The sequence below is a fragment of the Macrotis lagotis genome, chromosome 1 (assembly GCF_037893015.1).
Source record: "Macrotis lagotis isolate mMagLag1 chromosome 1, bilby.v1.9.chrom.fasta, whole genome shotgun sequence".
Taxonomy (NCBI): Eukaryota; Metazoa; Chordata; class Mammalia; order Peramelemorphia; family Peramelidae; genus Macrotis; species Macrotis lagotis.
In genome coordinates, this window is record NC_133658.1 from 590,565,769 (window position 1) to 590,589,414 (window position 23,646).

General features: G+C 37.5%; 1 protein-coding gene across 6 annotated transcripts in view; it reads right to left on the bottom strand.

Annotated features, from left to right (window-relative positions):
• Positions 1 to 23,646, bottom strand: part of PIK3CB (phosphatidylinositol-4,5-bisphosphate 3-kinase catalytic subunit beta) — a 160,030-nt gene that overhangs the window by 133,985 nt on the left and 2,399 nt on the right. Inside the window, exons 1-2 of one of the 6 annotated variants that reach the window (XM_074214881.1) lie at positions 15,848 to 16,323; positions 14,402 to 14,630 (exon numbers count right to left, since the gene is read on the bottom strand). The exons of 1 other annotated variant lie outside the window; for it this stretch is intronic. The gene's annotated coding sequence lies outside the window, so the exon portion shown is untranslated. Of the gene's footprint in view, positions 1 to 14,401; positions 14,631 to 14,769; positions 14,869 to 15,847; positions 16,324 to 23,646 lie in introns of those variants that run through there. 4 more of the 6 variants (XM_074214876.1, XM_074214878.1, XM_074214877.1 and 1 more) reach the window with 4 other exon arrangements.

Here is a 23,646-nt window from a genome sequence, read left to right on the forward strand (position 1 = left end):
TTCCTCATCTTAAGTTTATCACTCCTCTAACAGGAAGATGACATGATTTATCTTCATTTATCAGAATTCTAAAGCCCTTCAAAGATATTTTCTCCATTGTAGTATAACTGTTCACCCAATTCTGCTCAGTTCACTCTGCATCAGCTCATAGAGCTTCCTAATTTCCTCTGCACCTTTTTATTTCATGATTTCTTAAGATATGATGATATTCCATGACATTTATATAGCATAATTTGGTCATTTCCCAATAGGATACTCCCTTATTCCCAATTTTTGTCTATTAGGAAAGAAGTTGTTATGAATACCTGTACACATAGATCCTTGTCCTCTTTTTTTGACTTCTTTGAAGTATATCAAGTGCTACTTCCTAAAGGAGGCTATTACTAACTGGTAAAGCTACCTTTTTTTTTTTTAGTTTTTCAAGTCAATGGGGTTAAGTGGCTTGCCCAAGGCCACATATCTAGGTAATTATTAAGTGTCTGAGCCCTGATTTGAACTCAGGAACTCCTGACTCCAGGGCTGGTGCTCTATCCACTGTGCCACCTAGCAGCCCCTAAAGTCACCTTTCAATGAGTAAATTCTATCTACCAATGAAGATTAGATGCTGCTCTGAAACTCAGTCTTAAAAAAGATCCTCAGGGAAAATCAAGAGTGGGGGGGGATCCTCAGAGCAGAAAGGTTAAGGGATATCATAAAGCTATTATGTTGGAAGCAAGACTGGAACTGAGGCCTTTCTATCTATCCATTGCACATTTGCTTCTGTCTGACACAGAAAAGGTAGTTATATAATGTATGATAAACTGAATGATAAAGCAACAAGACCTCAACACTGATTAAGCATTATTAACAAATGACCACCTTCACATCAGGAAGAGCTAGAAAGAGAAATCCCATTCCAAGTAATCTCAGACAACATAAAATACCTGGGAGTCTATTAGCCAAGGCAGACTCAGAAACTTTTTGAAAACAATTACAAAACACTTCTCACACTAATTAAATCAGATTTAAATAACTGGGCAAACATCAACTGCTCATGGATAGAAACAGCTAATACAGGAAAAATGAGAATTCTACCAAAACTAAACTACCTGTTTAGTGCCATACCAATCAAAATTCCAAAAAATTACTTTAATGAGTTAGAAAAAGTTGTAAGTAAATTCATATGGAGAAAAAATTAAAAAATAAATAACCATCTTCAACTTGAGACTTTTTTCTAAGGAATTTAACGTGCTTCAAGCATTATCTATTATGACCCTTGCCTTTAGATGGCAGTTTTGTCTGGAATGGTTTAGGTAAAAATGATCATCAGTTTCTCTCTTTCCTACTTATTAAGTAATGGCCCCACTTCCCAAGAAAGGGGAAAATTAATGGCTTATGGAAAAGCACTTTACAAATACTGAGAACTATCATCCTCGAAAAACATATTCTTCTGAATTTAAAATTCTCTGTAGAAAGAGAATTGTCTTTGAATACATTAAGAAACTGAGGCAAAAGTTGAAATATGGGGTGGCTAGGTGGCGTACTGGATAAAGCACCAGCCTTGGAATCAGGAGTACCTAGGTTCAAATCCTGTCTGGGACACTTAATAATTACCTAGCTGTGTGGTCTTGGGCAAGGCACTTAACCCCATTTGTCTCGCAAAAGCCTAAATAAATAAATAAATATAGATAGGTAGATAGATAGACAGACAGACAGATAGACAGATTTAAGTTAAATAAATGATCAGGCAACACTAAAATTTGATAATATTTTCTAATTATAAAGTTTCTTTTTTCTGAGGAATTTGAATTGCTTTATTCATACAATCAACTATTCTTTACAGGAAAGAATTCTATGCAATAGGGGGTGGGGCCAAGATGGTGACAAGAAGGGATCTAGTCTTAGGAGCTCTCTGATAAAACTAAGGACTCTAACTAAACTTTCCAGAGACAGAACACACAGAGGGACCCAGTGAGCCAGTTCTACTCAAGGTAACCTGGAAAAGAGCAGAAAGGCTCTGCTCCCCAAGGTCAGAGGGGCGGCCCACTGGAGGGGTGGAAGAACTTCAGCCTCCTGGAGGCAGCCCCAGGGCGCTGAGAGCTGTGGCTCACAGCAGCGGGGGGAGTCTCCTGAGCTACGCCCTGGGAGCACTGGGCACAAAGTGGGGGAATAGCAGGGGACCTCTGCCAGAGCAAGCACGTGGAGCCCAGTCCTCAGGGCACACAGCAAGCAGCTGGGTCTTTCCTCAGCCCAGATCTGGAAACAGAAGCAGGCAGAGCCAGTAAGCAGGAGCCCCCAGGGCATGAGCCCATTGAGCTGAGGGAGGGGAGTGAAGAGACTGCAGAGCTCTATCCTCTGCCTCTGGAACAGGACTCTAGGGCTCTGACCACATTCAGATCCTGATCCCAGTCTAGGCCCCCCCATAGAACAGCAGGGGCCCCCCCACCTCAGCCCCGTGGCAGAGGGGGGAGCTTATGGTCATTCACAGACCAGGAGGGAGGACAGAGCCTCACATACTGAGAACCTTGTGGGAGTGTCCCAAAAGCTCAGGAAGCACCCCAAAACCAGGCCCAGGCTGGGAAAATGAGCAAGCAGAGAAACAAGAGGAAGACCATTGAGAAATATTTTGCGCATGAGCCCAAGAAGGATCAAAATACTCGGTCTGAAGATGAGGAAGCACAAGCTCCTGCATCTAAAGACTCCAAGAAAAACAGAAATTGGGATCAGGCTATGACAGAACTCAAAAAAAGACTTTGAAAATCAAATGAGGGAGTTGAAAGAAAAACTGGGAAAAGAAAGGAGAAAGATGCAGGAAAAACATGAAAATGAAGTCAGCAGCTTAGTCAAGGAAATCCAAAAAAAAAAAAATGCTGAAGAAAATAGCATGCTAAAAACCAGTTTAGGTCAAATGGATAAAACAGTTAAAAAAGTTATTGAGGAGAAGAATGCCTTAAAAAGCAAAATTGGCCAGATGGAAAAAGAGATAAGAAAACTCTCTGAGGAGAACAAATCCTTCAGACAAAGAATAGAATTCAGGGAGATTGATGAATTTACCAGAAATCAGGAATCAATACTTCAAAACCAAAAAAAATGAAAAATTAGAAGAAAATGTGAAATATCTCATTGAAAAAACAACTGATATGGAAAACAGATTTAGGAAAGATAATTTTAAAATTATTGGAATACCTGAAAGTCATGATCAGGAAAAGAGCCTTGACATCATTTTCAAAGAATTACTACAGGAAAATTGCCCTGATATTCTAGAAGCAGAGGGCAAAACAGAAATGGAGAGAATCCACCGAACCCCCAGAGAAAGAGATCCCAAAAAACCAACCCCTAGGAATATTATAGCCAAGTTCCAGAACTCCCAAGTCAAAGAGAAAATATTACAAGCAGCCAGAAGGACACAGTTCAACTATCATGGAGCTGCAGTCAGGATCACACAGGACTTAGCAGCAGCTACATTGGAAGCTCGTAGGGCTTGGAATATAATATACTAAAAGGCAAAAGAGCTTAGAACGCAGCCAAGAATGAACTACCCAGCAAGGCTGAATGTCCTCTTCCAGGGAAAAAAGATGGACTTTCAATGAACCAGGGGAATTTCAAATGTTCCTGCTGGAATGGCCAGAGCTGAACAGAAGGTTTGATCTTCAGATACAGGACTCAGGTGAAGCATGGAGATTGGAGGAGAGGGGGAAAATATGAGGGACTTAATGATGATGAACTGCATGGATTCCTGCATAGAAAAATGACACTGATAATACTCATATGAACCTTCTCAGTTAATAGAGCAGGTAGAGGGAGCTTTTATAGTTGAAGCACAGGAGAAAGCTGAATTCGAAGATAAAATATGGTGTAAAAATGGAGTCAATAGAAAAAAAGGGAAATGGAATGGGAGAAAGAAAAAAGGAGAGGGGGAATAGGCCAAGATATTTCATATAATATAATAAGATTTTTCTTTATTACAATGAGCTATTGTAATGATATGGAAGGGGAGAGGCAAGGGGGAATGAGGGAACCTTTGCTCTTATCAGAGGTGGCTAGGAGAGGAAACAGCATATATACTCAATGGAGTATAGGCACCTGGAGTAAGAAGGAGGGGGGAGCAGGGTGAAGAGGTGGGGATGTGAATAAAGGAGGAGAGGATGGACCATGGGGGGAGAGTGGTCAGATATAACACATTTTCTTTTTTACTTCTTGCAAGGGGCTGGGATTGGAAGGCCTGTCCAGGACCATAGGGCCAGGTGGATGCTAGGCCTAAGGGGTGGTATGGGGGCTCAGGGCTTCTTGGCCCCAGGACCAGGGATCTGTCTGCTGCACCACTCAGTGACCCTACAGCAGAGTCAGAGTGAAAGGAGAGAGAAAATATAGTACATGGTGGTGGAGAAATAAGAAAGGAGGGAGTTGCATTCAGCAATGGCAACGTTGGAAACATATGGAAGTAACTTTTGTGATGGATTTACCATAAAGAATGTGATACACCCATGACAGAGTTGTTGGTGTTGGCACAAAGACTGAAGCACATTTTTTATTATTTGGAGGGGGGGGTTCAGGGCAAATGGGGCTGGGTGGCCTGCCTGGGGCCACATAGCAGGGTGATCTTTGGGTGTCTGGGGCCAGATTTGGACCCGGGTGTTCCTGGCTCAAGGGCCAATGCTCTGTCTGCCACCCAGCCACCCCTACTATTATTACTATTTAATTTTATTTGGGGTCTTTTTTTTCCCTTCTTTTTGGTTTTTGCAGGGCAGTGGGGATCAGGTGGCTTGCATGTCACATGGCTGGGTGATTATTGGGTCTACGGGGCTGGATGTGGGCTCGGGTGCTTGGGGCTCCAGGGCTGGTGCTTTGTCCCTTGCGCCACCTGGCCATACCTACAATTATTACTATTATTTTTTTAATTTTAATTTTTTTCTCTCTCCCCTTTACTTTATCACCCAAACAAGTCTATATTCATGGGGGGAGGGGTATTTTGTTTACTCTTAAACAAGAATATTTTATTAATATAATAAAAAACATTTGTACAAAATGAGAATTAAAAAATTAAATTAAATTAAAAAAAATTCTACGCAATAGAAAGACCATAGGATTCTAGAAGTCAAGAAACCACAGTTCTAATTCCAGTTCTACCCAAAACAAACTGTAGGGTTGCTATCAAATAAAATCTGAATTTTCCTCCATCTGATGAAAGAATTCTGACTTGATCACCTCAGAAGTTCCTTCCAGTTTTAAATCACTAAAGCCAATGGCTCTGTGCATTATTAAATAAATATACTATGAAATGACAAATACTTCCAAAAATGAATGTTTCACATAACAGTAAAACTCTATCAACTTCTTAAAGTCTCTATACACAGGAACTAGCTTGAGGAAATTTATTAAACATCCACAATTTTTTTGTTTTATTTTAATTGAATTCTTTTCTTTTTATATTATATTCATTTCCATATGCATTCCAGTTCCTTTCAATAAGTCACTTCTAACAACAAAGATTTAGTTTGGAATTGTCAGAAATGTTATAGTGAGAATTCTTTTAGTATATAGACTAGATGATTACATGAGGTCCTTTCTAACTGTGCATCAGGATTCTTTATGTTTAAAAACTTATATAGTACTTGGCATTGATTTTGTAATCTCAGAGGAAAGTTATAAGCCCAAATCATTCCTAAAACAGTTTAAATATTCCTAAAACAGTTGACTGAAAAAAATGAGTCTTCTCTACATGACCTTTGAAATTCCTATAAGAGTTCTGCCTATACAGTACTATTTTGTGACACAAAATAAAATACTGACCACCTTTCTTCTTAACCTGAGCTTAATAGCAAGTTCTTCAAAGGAATACTTATTAAAATCAGATACAAGAAATCCACTAGTAATATGTAAACTTAATCTTATCTGTTATTTCAACTACTTGTCAAAGCTAAGAAAAAACAAAACTGAATGAAACACTGGAGATCAATATTGCTGAATACATATTTAATATTTTCTCATATACATGAAACAATTCAGATGAAGAAGATTGTATACTAATAAGAAAAAATGGAATAGAGGAAGAAATGGGACTGGTGCTAGACTACATTTATAGGTATTTATTATTATTATTTATTATTATTATTTACTTTACTATTATTATTATTATTTACTTAACTCATGCAAAACATGGCAAGTTTAAACCTTAATAAATGTAACATATATTGACCATGGGAATTACAAATTTAACTCAAGTACAAAACAAAATTTATGAATCCTAAAACAGCTCTCATCCAATTATCCCTTCCACATTGGGGAGGAGAAATTTAAGGGTATAGTGCCTCCAAGATCTGAAAATTTCACATAAAACTTTTTGGTCCTCCCTTTGTATCAGAAGTCTGATTTTTTTTCTTTTTCTTTTATGAAGTCTTTTTAGTGCTTAATTATAAAATTTGGGATGTTTTTAGTCACAAGTTCTGTCATCTGCTGACCTTCATGTGTCATCTACTGCTTCTGTGAAACTCCCCCCCAAAATCCCCATTTTTTTCTTATGCCAACCTATGAAATAATGGAACCAAAATGGGAAAAGTCACAATGTGGAAGAGATAATTATATAATATATATAATATATAATATATATAATATATAACTGGAAGGAACTTCTGAGGTGATCAAGTCAGAATTCTTTCATATATTATAATATATATAATTATATAATATATAAAGTAATGAGGGCAAGGCAGATACGTGCAGTTTTTCATTTTATAAATCATAATAAATTGAGAAAAATAACTACTTTTCCAGCTCAAAAGTAAAGATTTGTATTTATCTGGAAATATATCAGGCCACCAACATGAGTAATGATGGCATAAAAATTTACCTCAATGTAACCACAGATAAATACAAAGTCAAATAAAGGTAGCATTCCTCATTTTAAAAAACAAACTAAGAAAAATGTCTATCCACAAATTACATGCACTCTGATTTTCAGTAGGTTTTCTTAAATCTTCCCAAATTAGTGTAATTCATCAAAAGGTTTGTAATTTCATCAATATGGATGCTCTCTCCATCTAAACAATAGATACATCCTCTCCCTTACTTTTAATATGGCAGAAAAAATAGACATCAAATGAAAACCAACCTGATGAAGATTCTCTCTGAATCCAGCTACACTTATCCAGACCAAAACAGTTATTTTGCTGTCATACTTCAAGTCCTTAAAGTTTGTTAGAATATTGCAAAGCTTAAGCAACTCTGAATACCTTTGAATACCCACAGTATCATCTACTTAAAATGAGTCACCCAAGTAGGACTTCAGTGAAGATTAACCCAATTATTCACTACAGACAGGATCACAAAAACTTTGACTTGAAGAAATTTTAGTTTTTCATTCAACTTTACACACAATTCAGGAACTTTCAAAAAATAATCATGTAGGGGCGGTTAGGTGGCACAGTGGATAGAGCATGGGCCCTGGAGTCAGGAGTACCTGAGTTCAAATCCAGCCTCAGATACTTAATAATAACCTAGCTGTGTGGTCTTGGGCAAGTCACTTAACTCCATTTGCCTTGCAAAAAAAAAAAACCTAAAAAAAATCATGTATTCTCTTTTTGAAGACTTGCAGCTATGGGAATCTCAGTATACTGGATAGCTCATTCCAAGTTGAGACAGACTAGGTATTAAGAAACTCTTCCTCAATATTTATCTCAACTGTCTTCTAATAATTTCAGTATATTTTCTTATTCAACAAAATTAATCTAATTTTGTTTCTATGTTACTGTCTTTCAAATACTTTAAGACTATTATACCATTTTGGCAATGAAGTTTCTGGACAGTAAGAGTTTCCAGAACCCTTAGAATAATGGTCACCACTTTTTGGATACAAATAATTAATTCCTATTTTAAAAGTGATACCAGAACTGAACAGAATACTGATATCTGTGGTCTGACCAGAACTGAACAGAATACTGATATCTGTGGTCTGACCAGAACTGAACAGAATACTGATATCTGTGGTCTGACAAGTTTAAAGTAAGGGACAAGGAGACTGATGAATGGAAAGACCATCTTTGTCTATGTTAGCCTTCTAACTCCATCTCCTTCACTTTAGGCTAACAGTAAGTTTTAAGTTAATTCAATCTCCACTGTCTTTCATATATGAATTGTTAAGTTAGATTTCCAACAACCATTTCCTTCTCTTGCCACATCTTCCACCCATTTCAGAAAGAAGTCTCTTAGGGGGGCGGAGCCAAGATGGCGACATGAAGGGATCGAGTCTTAGGAGCTCTCTGATAAAAACTCATAAACTAAGGACTCTAACTAAACTTTCGAGAGACAGAACCCACAAAGAGACCCAGTGAGGCAGTTCTCCTACTCAAGGTAACCTGGAAAAGAGCAGAAAGGCTCTGCTCTCTGGGGTCGGAGGGGTGGCCCACCAGAGCCAAAGAACTTCAGCCTCCCGGAGGCAGCCCCAGGGTGCTGGGAGCCTCAGCTCACAGCAGCGGGGGAGTCTCCTGAGCTGCACCCCAGGGAGCACTGGCACAAAGTGGGAGAACAACAGGGGACCTCTGCCAAATTGAGCACATGGAGCCCAGCCCTCAGGGCACACAGCCAGCAGCTTGGTCTTTCCGCAGCCCAAATCCAGGAAACAGAAGCAGGCAGAGCCAGTAAGCAGGAGCCCCCAGGGCATGAGCCCATTGAGCTGAGGGAGGGGAGTGAAGAGAGAGAGACTGCCGAGCTCTGTCCTCAGCCCCAGGAAGAGGACTCTGGGGCTCTGACCACATTCAGATCCTGATCGCAGTCTAGGCCCCCCCATAGAACAACAGGACCCCCCCCCACCTCGGCCCCGTGGCAGTGGGGGGCGCTTATGTTCATTCACAGACCAGGAGGGAGGACAGAACCTCACATATTGAGACCCTTGTGGGAATGCCCCAAAAGCTCAGGAAGCACCCCAAAAAAACAGGCTTAGGCTGGGAAAATGAACAAGCAAAGAAATAAGAGGAAGACTATTGAGAAATATTTTGCAAATGAGCCCAAGAAGGACCAAAATACTCACTCTGAAGATGAGGAAGCACAAGCTCCTACATCTAAAGACTCCAAGAAAAACAGAAATTGGGCTCAGGATATGATAGAGTTCAAAAAAAGACTTTGAAAATCAAATGAGGGAGTTGGAAGAAAAACTGGGAAAAGAAAGGAGAGAGATGCAGGAAAAAACATGAAAATGAAGTCAGCAGCTTAGTCAAGGAAATCCAAAAAAATGCTGAAGAAAATAGCATGCTAAAAAACAGCTTAGGTCAAATGGATAAAACAGTTCAAAAAGTTATTGAGGAGAAGAATGCCTTAAAAAGCAAAATTGGCCAGATGGAAAAAGAGATAAGAAAACTCTCTGAGGAGAATAAATCCTTCAGACAAAGAATAGAATTCAGGGAGATTGATGAATTTACCAGAAATCAGGAATAAATACTTCAAAACCAAAAAAATGAAAAATTAGAAGAAAATGTGAAATATCTCATTGACAAAACAACTGATATGGAAAACAGACTAAGGAAAGATAATTTTAAAATTATTGGAATACCTGAAAGTCATGATCAGGAAAAGAGCCTTGACATCATTTTCAAAGAATTACTACAGGAAAATTGCCCTGATATTCTAGAAGCAGAGGGCAAAATAGAAATGGAGAGAATCCACCAATCCCCCCTGAGAAGGAGATCCCAAAAAACCAACCCCTAGGATTATTATAGCCAAGTTCCAGAACTCCCAAGTCAAAGAGAAAATATTACAAGCAGCCAGAAGGACACAGTTCAAATATCGTGGAGCTGCAGTCAGGATCACACAGGACTTAGCAGCAGCTATAATGGAAGCTCGTAGGGCTTGGAATACAATATACCGGAAGGCAAAAGAGCTTAGAATGTAGCCAAGAATGAACTACCCAGCAAGGCGAATGTCCTCTTCCAGGGAAAAAAGATGGACTTTCAGTGAACCAGGGGAATTTCAAATGTTCCTTTTGGAATGGCCAGAGCTGAACAGAAGGTTTGATCTTCAGATACAGGACTCAGGTGAAGCATGGAGATTGGAGGAGAGGCGGGAAATATGAGGGACTTAATATAATATTCCTATGAACCATCTCAGTTAATAGAGCAGGTAGAGGGAGCTTTTATAGTTGAAGCACAGGAGAAAGCTGAATTTGAAGATAAAATATGGTGTAAAAATGGAGTCAATAGGAAAAAAAAGGGAAATGGAAAGAGAGAAAGAAAAAGGAGAGGGGGAATAGTCTAAGATATTTCACATAATAAGATTTTTTTATTACAATGAGCTATTGCAATGATATGGAAGGGGGGAGGCAAGGGGGAATGAGGGAACCTTTGCTCTCATCAGAGATGGCTAGGAGAGGAAACAGCAAATATACTCATTGGGGTATAGACATCTGGAGTAAGAAGGAGGGGGGGAGCAGGGGGAAGGTGTGGGGATGTGAATAAAGGAGGAGAGGATGGACCATGGCGGGACAGTGTTCAGATATAACACATTTTTTTTACTTCTTGCAAGGGGCTGGGATTGGATGGCATGCCCAGGACCATACGGCCAGGTGGATTCTGGGCCTAAGGGGTGGTATGGGGGCTCAGGGCTTCTTGGCCCCAGGACCAGGGATCTGTCTGCTGTGCCACTCAGCTACCCTACAGCAGAGTCAGAGTGAAAGGAGAGAGAAAATATAGTACACGTAGTGGAGAAATAAGAAAGGAGGGAGTTGCATTCAGCAATGGCAACGTTGGAAAAATATGGAAGTAACTTTTGTGTTGGACTTATCATAAAGAATGTGATCCACTCACGACAGAGTTGATGGTGTTGGAACAAAGACTGAAGCATATTTTTTGTTATTATTATTTGGGGGAGGGTGCAGGGCAAGTGGGGCTGGGTGGCCTGCCTGGAGCCACATAGCAGAATGATCTTTGGGTGTCTCAGGCAGGATTCGGACCCAGGTGCTCCTGGCTCAAGGGCCAATGCTCTGTCTGCCACTCTGCCACCCAGCCACCCCTACTATTATTACCATTTTATTTTATTTTGGGTCTTTTTTCTTTCTTTCTTTCTTCTTTTTGGTTTTTGCAGGGCAGTGGGGATCGGGTGGCTTGCATGTCCCATGGCTGGGTGATTATTGGGTGTACGATGCTGGATATGGAATCGGGTGCTCGTGGCTCCAGCGCTGGTGCTTCGTCCATTGCGCCACCTGGCCATACCTACAATTATTACTATTATTTTTTTTAATTTTAATTTTTTTTCTCTCCCCTTTACTTTTTCGCCCAAGCAAGTCTATCTATATTCATGGGGGAGGGGTATTTTGTTTACTTGTAAACAAGTATATTTTATTAATGTAAAAAAAACATTTGTACGAAATAAGAATAAAAAAAATTAGAAAGTAAAAAAATGAAATAAAATCATAAAACAAAGAAGTGTCTCTTATCTTTGTCAAGGCAAACCATTTTACATGTACAAAGGATTCCATTCCATCCTGTCATCTGTAGAAGAATGCTTTCAACCCCATTCTCTTACTAAACTTCAATCTCTACAGGCTCTTTCCTTGGCATCTACAAAGTAGTTACTACATCTTTAAAAAAAACTCACTTGATTTATCCATCTCCATTATCTTCTTTAATGTCCTTCCTCCCTTTTATAGCTGAATTCTTTGTAAAATTCATCTATAAAAAGTGCTTCCATTTTCTTTCCTCACATTTTTAAAATTCTCTGTAGAATGGGTTCCAACTTCATCATTTTACTAAATGCTCTGAGAAATTATCAATGATTGTCATATGTAATACCCTTTTCTCAAACCTCATTCTTCTTGATCTCTCCCCAGTGACTGACAAAGCTCTCTAGGTTTTCCTAAAAGTAATTTCTCCTATTTCTGCATTTTTCTTACCACTTAATCTCCTTTGCAGGATCTTTTTTTTTTTAGATTTTTGCAAGCCAAATGGGGTTAAGTGGCTTGCCCAAGGCCATACAGCTAAGTGTCTGAGGCCAGATTTTAACTCAAGTAGTCCGGACTCCAAGGCCAGTGCTCTATTCACTGCACCACCTAGCTGCCCCTCCTTTGCAGGATCTTTCACCAGCTTATGACCATTAACTGTTGGTGTCCCAAAGGGCCTTCTGTTTTACTTGTTGATTTCATCAGTTCCTATGATTCAATTCACATCCCTATGTAAATAATCTTTAAATCTATTTATCGGGCCCAAATCTCAGTTCTAATTCCTAAGTCTTATATCACTAACTTCCTGTTGGAAATCTTGAACTAGATACTCCATAATCATAAATTCAACATAACTAAAACTGACTCTTCTGTCTAAAGTATTCTCTATTCCCTAATCTCCCTGTTACTATTCAGAGTAACACCATCCTCCCAGACCTCAAACTTAAAAATCTCAGCATCATCCACTCCCCATTCCTTCTTACTCCCCTATGTGTTTATTATCTTGCAAGGTTATCTCTGTTCTAATTAATGACATCTATTTTATATGTTTGTCCCTTTCCCGATAGTAACACAACTGCTACTGAGGTGCAGACACTCTTCACCTCATGACTAGACTTTTGCAAAAATAATAGCCTGCTTGTTGGCTTTCCTGACTCAAAACTTTTTCCACTCCAACTCATCTTCCACTCAGTTGCCAAAGTGATCTTAAAGTACAGATCTGACCAGGCTGCTACCTTTATTCAAACAAGTCTAATGGTTCCCTATTACCTCCATGATCAAAAATAAAATTGTCTATATTTAAATTTCTTCATAACTCAGCCTCTTCTACTTCTCCAGTCTTCTTACACCCTATTCCAACGATGGTTTCTGAGTTGTTCCCCACACAAGACACTCTATTGCCTGACTGGATATATTTTCATTGATTGTCACTCATACTTGGAATTCTCTCCCTCCTCATCTCTAGCTTAAGGTCCCCTTGGTTTCCTTTGAGACTCAGTTAAAAATCCTACCTACAGCTGAATTTGACAGATGACGAGTAAAGCTCTCTTCTCCCAAGTCAGAGTACCTGAAGCCTAGGATAAAGCCAGGTGAACCACATGAACTTTTCTTAGAATTATTAAATACTGCTTTTGAGTTTCTCTGAATTGAACTATATTACTCTTATCTTCTTCCTTGGATCTCTAAGTTCACCTGTCACCAAACTTACCAAACACCTTAGTTCCTAAGTCTCAGTCATTCCCTCTTGAGATAAATATCACCAGGATTATACTTGTTCAAACAGAAAAAGGATTAACACACAACTGGTATAGAAACAAATCAAATGAATGCCCAGGAGATTCTTGGTTCTATGCAAATAACAATGCTTATGCTGGTTCCATAATTCTGAAAGGTTGTTAACTTTTGTAACCCTTCTCCTAACAACACATCACAACCTGGTCTCAACCTCTTCACTCTCTACAATTAAAAAAAAAAGAAAAAGGTCAGCTTGTCATTTAAATCCCTCCACAATCTGGCTCCTAACTTACTCTTATTTCATATGAAGTCACCTTATTCATTCTCAATTTTCCCTCTTCCAGTAAAACATATCTGACAGCTGTTTTGTATGACATTCCATATCCAGTCAATATTTCTTTGGCCAAATGATAACCTATATCCTGAACATAATTACTCTCTGCTCACTTTCTCACCAAATACCTAGCTTCCTTCAGAATAAACAATTTTAGAATCAACTATGGGAGAGATTTTCTGATTCCCACACTCCCTCTTAAACCATTAGTGTTAGAAACAGAGATGATCTTAGCACTCCCTCCCTCTAGAAATTATTTTTAAATACTTTGTATTGATATATATAGTACGTACTGTATCCACCTAGGAAAATGCACGATTCCTGAAGGCAGGAACTGCTTGTTATCTATTCCTCCTGTATCTCTAGTGCCTTGCAAATAAATAAAAAAAACACTTAATACATGTTTATTAAGTGTAATTTCTTCTTACATGGGCTACCTGCTCCTCCTTCTGCCTTAAAACTACTTCACTTTCTGTCACCACCTTAACGTCATATTTATTAGATTAAGGTGTGGGTTCATTTTTTGTTCTTTTTTTTTAATTCCCCATGCCTTAAAACAATACTTTTTGTACATAGTAGTTTTCAAAATGTTGCCTGAATTGAACTGACTCTTCCCCCTCTCCCTCACCTGCCATATTCAATTAGTTACCGCATTCTGTTAATTCTATTTGTAGGACATCTGTTTCTCCTCTCTTCCCACTGCCAACACCCTAGCACAGGCCTTCATTACCACCTAGCTGAACTACTGTAATAGTCTAAGCCTCTCACTGCCATTCTCTCTCCCCCTCCAATCTGTTCTCATACCAGAATATTTCTTATGCATAGATTAAGTCATGTCAATCTTGTGATTCTGACTGTTTCCCATAAGTTCAAACTCCTCTTCCTAGCATACAGGACCCTTCATTAATCTACTACCAATATTTATTTCTTACCTCATTTCATATCTCTGCTCTCTCCACTGTAGGTTTAAAACTGGATTGTTTTCTTCTCCCAAAAAGAGATTGTGCTTTCTCTCCTACTTGTGTACATGCTACCTCCCTATACTTAGAATGGTCTCAATTTGCCTGCTGAATTTCTCTCCATCCTTTAAAGTCAAAATCAAATGCCATCTCCTTCATGATGGTAGTGGTCTTTCCTTCTTGGTTCTATAATAGTTTCTGTCTGACAAGAAAGATAAAATGGGGGTAAGGGATTCTAGATTACTGTCAAAAGTAAAGTTGCAACTGTTAAATATGGATCAAGTTGAAGTTATTAGTATAATTATATTATAATTATAAATTATTATAATATAAAATAATACCTCTTGAACTGTTTGATTTCCATGTGAGAAGGACTTAGTCTGAACTATCAGTAACCAATACAGTATTCTTCACAGAGCAGGTATTTAAATTTTTATTCTCTAGAAGAATAAATAAAATCTCACAAGAGGTGTCATCATTAGAAAATGGTGTTTTCAGCCAGAGACAAGTGGCAAAATAAGGAGTTGTGGAAAAGGTCATATATGAAGACAAGTTTGTTTTCCATAAAATAAGCATTTAATAAAGTATTTAATAAATTTCTTTTATTCTCCCCCTCCCTATTTCCATTGGAAATAAGGCAATTTAATCCATATATAAGGCAATCATTCTCTCATTTTTCAGATGAGGAACCTGAGATTATATGACCCAAAGTCACTGAAATAGTAATCATCAGATGGGGGCATTTATACTCAGGTCCCCTGACTACAGTGTCATGGCTCTTTCCACCATAGTATGGGGTTGGCTGTCTCTTGATTGATGAGTGACTAACAAACAGATAGAGAGGACATCATACACTCCAAAGTATTTACAAGAGCGCATTTGTAGTGCTGAAGACCTGCAAACAAAATAAGTCCCCATCAATTTGGGAATAGCTAAATATATTGAGACTTATGACTTCATTCAGCTGAAACTGTTCTTTCCAAAATTACTAGTGATATTTTAATTATCATATCCATTAGTGTTTTTGCTTTCATTCTTCTTGACCCTTCTGCAGCATTTTATCTAACTAACCTCCCTCCTCCAAACTCTTATCTCTTAAATTTTCAGAGTTGGGAGGGTCAAACGATTAAAGCAATTTGCAAATCCCAAAGCAATACATAAATGCTAACTACTTTATTACAATTAATTATTGTTACAGCTCTGGCATTCCCAATTCAAACCAGCAAGCAATGACAAAGTTGAGACTTGAATTTATTCTCTAACCCTTAAACCAAAATTATGATTCTTTCTGGCAAAGTCTTATGCTGATATTTAAAAACCAAGTGGTCTAAAGTTCAAATATTAAGATTTGGATAGAGCACCGGCTCTGGAGTCAGGAGTACCCGAGCTCAAATCCGGCCTCAGACATTTAATAATTACCTAATTGTGTGGCCTTGGGCAAGCCACTTAACCCCACTGTCTTGCAAAAACCTAAAACAAAAACAAAAACAAATATTAATACCTGAAATCTGAAACATGGGTTAAATTCTATTGCTGATTAAATTATTAACATTTTTATCTTTCTGTGACTATTTTTTAGGTTTTAAAAAAATTGTGTCAAATAATATAGTCTCTCTTCTCTATCCCTAAAACCAAGTAAGTGTATGGGTGGCAAAACATCAAAATATGGAATTATATCTCACTTACCTAATATTTAGCCATCAAATTGTTTCTGTTTGAATATCTTAATTATGCTCTAGACAATCTTATTAGGATACAAGTATCAGATCACATAAAGGGGAAAGATAACAAATTACAAAACCATTTTCATTCAAAATTAAAGGTCAAAGTATAAGGAAAAAACTATCAATCACTTACAAAAGGACACAAAATATTAGTTAATTCATCATCATTTTCATGAAACATTCAAAACCATACTCATATAAACCAAATTTTTAGAATAATGTAAATACCTAATCTATGATTTATAAAATATCCTCATTTAAACCACAAATCTTTTTGCAAAGCTATTATACAATTAAGATCAAAATTTTATGTAATCAAGACAATACCTTAAAATTATACAGTCCTTTCCTTCAAGAAAATTTAAGTTATTGTCACCACCACCACTTGCTAATTAAGTCCAAAGGTTTTTAATCGATCAGTAAGTATTTATTGAACATCGAATGTAATGTTTTGTAAAAGTTACTTTAGATTGTCCAGGGGGAGGAATTAATGTATTTAATAGTTTCAGGTGACAATGAGGAATTAAAGAAAGACTGGTTACATAAAATAAATACAAAGTTAAATAGGAAAAAAGAAGTCCTATCATCTGAAAGAAGGAATAGAAGAAAGAGAGAGAAAGAAAGGAAGAAATTTATATAGGACCTACCAAATGCTAGGCACTGAGCTAATCACTTACAAATATCTTATCTGATCATCAAAAAATTGTTTGAGATTGGTGTCCCCAGTTGTGGAAACTAAGGCAGACAGAGGTGACTTGCCCAGGATCACCCAGCTATTAAATGTCTGAGATGGAATTTGAACTCAGGTCTTTAGAATTCTAATCCTAAAAAAAATTCTATCCTAGGTTCCTCAGCATCACATCTAAAAACAACTATTTGAAAATAACTTATAACTTTAAGAATCATAACTTTGTAAGTAATAAGGATATAGAAACTAAAGTCTTCATAAAAGCCAACTGGTGACATTTTTGTTTGGAATGTTGTTTGGTTATTTATAAAAAGGTTGCAAACTCTATATCAATAAATGTACTTATAAGGATCAGATCTATGTAAGTTTGCAGTGTTTATTTGTAATTAGAAAGCAAAGAAAATTTAATTCTCAGCAATGACCATCAATTACTACACACCTTTTATGTCACTGATATTCAGTCATTTCAGTTGTTTCTGACTCTCTGTGACCCCATTACTATGAAAAATTATTTCACGGTAGAGTTTAAGGTAGATGTGAAGAAAAGGAAATGAATTTATAAGGGAACTGTGGAAATTAAAAGTGGTTAAAGACGTAATTGTCATTATTACTTAAAGACCTTAACTACAACATTTCAGTTAGCAAAATGTTAAATCATCTCTCCTTTGCTGAACATTCCTTACCCTGGCTAAACAGGTAAAGAATTCATGGAATTTAGGTTTTCAGGTTTAAGTACTGTGGCTAAACTATCCAGAAATAATGCCAAGTTGGTACAGTTTGTTAACTGCCCAGTTTCCCAAGAATACTACAATTTCCTTTTGCCTATCCCATACCTATAGGTCTACTTCACTACTGAGTTTTCTGATAATGGACAAGAAGCAAAGAAACAGAAGTAAAAGGCTAATTTTCCTGTTTTGGAAATTGGTTATTAGTAGCAACATGTAAGATATGGTTAAGAATGTGGTTAAAACCACAATTCAAATAAATCTTCTGGATTATTTGTGGATTTCTTCTTAATCCATGTAATTCCTCTCTCTTTTAGAGTATTCCCTATCAGATTTCCCTTGAAATTTTGCCAGGTGGTCTGCAAATCAGGCTAGACCCCAGAAGCTAGTAATAGATAGAGGTGGCTTAATACTTGTCCAAGAAAAATGTATTCCTTCTAAGTGCTTCTATCTGAGTCATCACTACCATTTAAAAATTAATTGTGCCATTTCCCAAAGCTCCCAGAGCATTAATCTTTGTTGCTGATAATGTCTGTCCTTTGGTTTGGAAGACCATGACATCAGGGAGGTGATGTCTTGACGTGAATGTGAATTAGTTTGGGGGGGTGCTAATAACTCATCAGTCTCACTTTTTCCTTCTGAGACATCTGGGTTCAGTGACTAGATATGAATCAAAATGACTAGAAATGGTCTTGAATGCAAGGCAATCAGGGCTGAGTGATTTGACCAAGGTCATAAAGCTAGTAAATGTCAAGGGTCTGACGTAGGATTTGAACTCAGATCCTCCTCACTCCAGCACTGATATTCTATCCACTGCATCTCCTTTAGTTTGCTAAAGCATTAAATAATGACTCGGATTTTAGGTCATAGGCTTAAACTATGAATCCTATCATAGGTCCAATAGGTGAAATGAGTTGCAAGAATGTAACCTGTATCTCCTTCCAAGAAAGGAAGATATGAACATTGAACATGGTCTATAAATCTGGTCTCCTAGCTATTTTGCTTTTTTCTTGAGAGCAAGAAGGAAGAAAAGAAATAAAACAAGCAAGTTCTAAGTAAATTAGGCAGAAGTACCTGCAAAACTTTACCTCTAGGGGCGGCTAGGTGGCGCAGTGGATAGAGCACCGGCCCTAGAGTCACCAGTACCTGGGTTCAAATTTGACCTCAGACACTTTTTTTTAAGGTTTTTGCAAGGCTATGGGGTTAAGTGGCTTGCCCAAGGCCACACAGCTAAGTAATTATTAAGTGTCTGAGACCGGATTTGAACCCGGGTACTCCTGACTCCAGGGCTGGTGCTTTATCTACTGTGCCACCTAGCCACCCCTGGCCTTAGACACTTAATAATTACCTAGCTGTGTGGCCCTGGGCAAGCCACTTAACCCCATTGCCTTGCAAAAAAAAAAAAAATCCCTAAAAAAAAAAAAACCTTCCAGTCCCATTCTTATCAGCCATGAACCTGGGAAGAAGCCCCCCCTGTAGAGATGTGTAGTCTTACAAGTTACTATAGCCACAGAGAAAAGATCCAGAAAAGTTCTTGCCACTTATGTTCTTGGTGCTGTCAAGCAAGTCTATATTTATGGGGGGAGGGGGTATTTCATTTACTCTTAAACAAGAATATTTTATTAATGTAAAAAAATTATTTGTACAAAATGAGAATAAATATTAAATAAAAAAAGAATATTATTTTATCAGTGGAAATGACAGAGACATAAATGGGACTTTCTGACTTGCAACTTAAACTTTCCATTTGTATTGTCTCCCCCCATTCAAATGAGATCCTTAAAAAAAATAAAATGAGATCCTTGAGAATTTTGTTCAGTCCCATCTGACTCTTTGTGACTCCATTTCCTATTTTTTGGCAAAGAAACTGGAGTGGTTTCACATTTTCTTCTGCAGCTCATCTAATAAATGAGAAACTGAAGCAGTCCTCCTGATTCCAGGTTCAGCATCCTATTCACTGTGCCACCCACCTTGAAATTCCTTGAAAATAGGAATTGTCATTTCTATTTTATCCCCAGCACTTTGGTGTGATGTTTTGCACATACTCTTTTCATTCATTCATTTAAAGAGTCATAAATTGTTAGCAGTCTCACCTCTGAAAACTTGTGGCCAACTGACTTATAATACTGCTTCAAATTCCTATAAATTTATATAGGAGTATATAACACCAAAATGTAGCGGGGGAGGGGGAGAAAACACTGGCCTTAGAGTAAGATCTGAATTGAATCTGGCCTCTATCTCTTTCTAGAGATGAACCTAAAATTAATTTTTTAATTTCCTAACTTTCCAATAAGCCTCAGTTACCTTACCTGAACATAAGGATATTTTCCTTTACTAATCACTAGGTGCTTATAATAAAATGTATATTTCATATTATTATTATGATCAAAGTAGTGGGGGCAGAGGCATGTTATTTTTGTATAGTTTGGCATGTTGCAACTTGGAGGAATAAAGGTTAATTTTAACATGAAGAATATGAATAGAACCCTAATCTCTAAAGCCAAATAAGGGTAATTAAGACTACTACAAGGGGCGGCTAGGTGGCACAGTCGATAAAGTACCGGCCCTGGAGTCAGGAGCACCTGGGTTCAAATCTGGTCTCAGACATACTTAATTAGCCAGCTGTGTGGCCTTGGGCAAGCCACTTAACCCCATTTGCCTTGCAAAAAAAAAAAACTAAAAAAAAGACTACTACAAACAACTATTCACATTTACAAGTATACCTTGCTTTACTATGCTTTGCTTTATTGTACTTAATAAAAAGTTTTTTACAAAGATTTGAGGTAACCCTGCTTCAACCAAATCTATTGGAGCCATTTTTCCAACAGCACATTATATCTCTGTCAAATTTGATCATTCTCACAATTGTTCTAACCTTTTCATTATAATTATTTCTGCTATGGTGATCTGTCATCATATGTATATTGTATATGAGGGCACCAAAAACCATGCCCATATGAAATAGCAAACAATCATAAATGTTGTGTTCTGACTGCTCCACCTATGGGCCATTCTTCATCTCTCTCCCTCCCCCAGGGGTCTCCAAAGCTTCTGAGAAACAACAATGTTGAAACTGGGACAATTTGTAGGTAACCCTACAATGGTTTCTAAGTTATCAAGTAAAAGGAAGAGAGAAGTAATGCTGCCAACAGCTACCCCAACCATCACCCTGATCAGTTAACAACCCTCAAGGAAAGGCAAGTCTCTCTGCCAGCAAACAAATTATGACTCACTGAAGACTCAAATGACGATCAAAATTTTTAGCAAAAAAGTATTTTTTAATCTGACATAATACTATTGCATTTAAAAGAATACAGTAATGTAATTACAACTTTTATATGCACTGGGAAATCAAAATTTCATGTGATATGAAATTTGGTAAATTTGGTGATATGACTCCAAATCTGCAATATCTCTAAGGAATGTTATGTACATTTCCTTTATGGTTCACAAAGACCTTTCTTTTTTTTTAAGGATTTTGCAAGGCAAATGGAGTTAAGTGGCTTGCCCAAGGCCACACAGCTAGGTAATTATTAAATGTCTGAGGCTGGATTTGAACTCAGGTGCTCCTGACTCCAGGGCTGGTGCTCTATCCAGGTGCTCTACCCATTGCGCCACCTAGCTGCCCCCACAAAGAGGGATGTACTTTAGAGCTATGCAAAATGAAAATATACTTGCAACAAAACCTAACTATATTTGTTTATCCCATATTTCCCTCTAACTGTACCAAAATTTTATCATACAATTTAAGCACCTAGACATGAACAGATTAAGGGAAATGGATACTGCCAGGTGTTTAAGGAAAGGCTGGAAAGATGTTCTTTGAAAGCAATCTTAATCCTGGGTGGTAGCAAACAATGAAGAAGGGAGAATTTCTATAAAGTCTGATGAGGTAAAATGGAAAATAAGGAATGATTCATCAACCAGAAGCCTGGAATATTTCTTCTTTTTTTTAGCTTTTGCAAGGCAATGGGGCTAAATGACTTGCCCAAGGTCACACAGCTGGGCATTATTAAGTGTCTGAGGCCAGATTTGAACTCAGGTACTCCTGACTCCAGGGCCAGTGTTCTATCCACTGAGCCACCTAGCTGCACCACCTAGCTGCCTCAGCCTGAAATATTTCAATAGCCTTCAAGTTGGTTTCTGTGACTTAGATCTTTCCCCATTTCTAATTCTCTACTCAGCTGCCATTAAAGGACAGGTCTAACCATGTCTGAATTAGATTTATCCAATCTACACCTCTGCCATCTGCCAAGTCTCAACCAAAATCAAAACTTCTACAAAAAAGACTTTCTTTTAGTGTCCATTTATGCTAATGGCTTCCTACTAAGATTATCACCAATTTGTCTATATATGGACACACGTATATATACATATATATACACATTCATACATATACATATATATTATGTGCATAGTTGTTTGCATGCTGTCTCCCCCATTAGAATGTGAGTTCTTTGAGGTCAGGGGCTGTCTGTTTTTTCTTTTTATCCCCAGGATGTGGAAGAGTGCTGAAGTAGTAAATACTTAATCCAAGATGACTTGTTTGTTGACTTAAAAGTTTCCCCTAGGGATCTAGAATAAGTCTAGACTGATAATAAGCAAGCTTTTATTAAACTCCTACTATGGTTTATATGCTGTTCAAAGTAAGACAATTTTTAAAAGAAAATTGCATTGAAGATTTTTGCAGTAGGATTAAAGCTACAAAGAAAGTGAAAATGGCCTCTGTACTCAAAGAGCAGTACATTTGTTTGTGTGTGTGTGTGTGTGTTTATTAAGTAATACAAAATGGATACAAAAGGATACAAAAGAAATAAAAGAATTTTTGTGTGGGGACACTAGTGGAGGTGGAGATGGGGTTGAAGAGAGGAAAAGGAGTCAATGAACAGAGGTAGCCTCACTAAAAACCACAGATATGATTCTAGGGAAAAGACTTGACAAGCCATCCATTTAAACCCCTTCATTTTACCAGAGGTCTAGGGAATCTGTGACTTCAGATCATACAGGTAACAAGTATAAAATACAGAATTTTAACCTACAGCGAAATCAGTGCTCTTTCTGAAGTAATACAAGTCAGTTAAAAAGTAACAGTTTATTTTTAAAACATACCCTTTAAGTTATACTGCAACAAAGTTCTAACTTTCCCTACAAAATTCCTTCTCACCAGGGTACTTCTACCACGCCCCTGTCACATCCATAACCTAGTTTCTTCCCAGGCTCTTATCTTCTCCAATCCTCAAATCTTGGTTCCTTAATCTCCCACAACTTTCCCCTGAGCCTTTCTCCCTTGCCTATGTCTTAGCCTAGCTTAATGAGGGAATATATTCCCTTATATGAGAGAAGTTCAAGAGTAACTCAAATTATCTTTGTCCTATAATAATCTATCTAAGGCAAAACAACAGACCAAGAAGCATCATAAAAAGTGTTCTTCAAACACAATAACAAAAGATCTCAATTTCATTAAACAGTTAGTAATAATCCATTGAAAACAATTGGTCAGGATACAACTTTGAAATTATATGATGAGATCTTGATATCAAGTTGAAATAGTTATCCAATTACTTTCCAAATTCAAGGGTTTTCTGTTGCATAATATAAACAAATAGACTGTAATCTTTAAAGCACAACTACTTTCATAGAATCCTACCAATTCAAGTAAAAATAGATTAAATCATATATGCTTCCAAATTTAGTTCTAGTCAATTTAAATTGTTTTAGAGATGATCTGTGCCATGTAAGGCTAAAGCTTGCTTATTGCTTCTGTCTAGAATAACCAGCAGTTAAAGTTTAAGCACTAAAACACTGTTCAAGTTAAAAATTTGGCAGGTTAAATTTTTAAAATTCAAGTTTTCACAAAAATACTTTTCACTCATTAACATTTTTAAAGTCTGAGCATATTCATTTTTAAAGTGCACAACATAAGCAGTCTGGAGTTGAGTAAAACAGTGGATAAAGTTGGTCTAATATAAAAAGCAGTGACATAGAATATTGAGTCTGGTTTTGGAACTTTTGAAATTCTCCACTCCACCAACTCATTTTAGATAGGGTAAATGACAGACTGGGAAGGAGAATGGCAAAGCT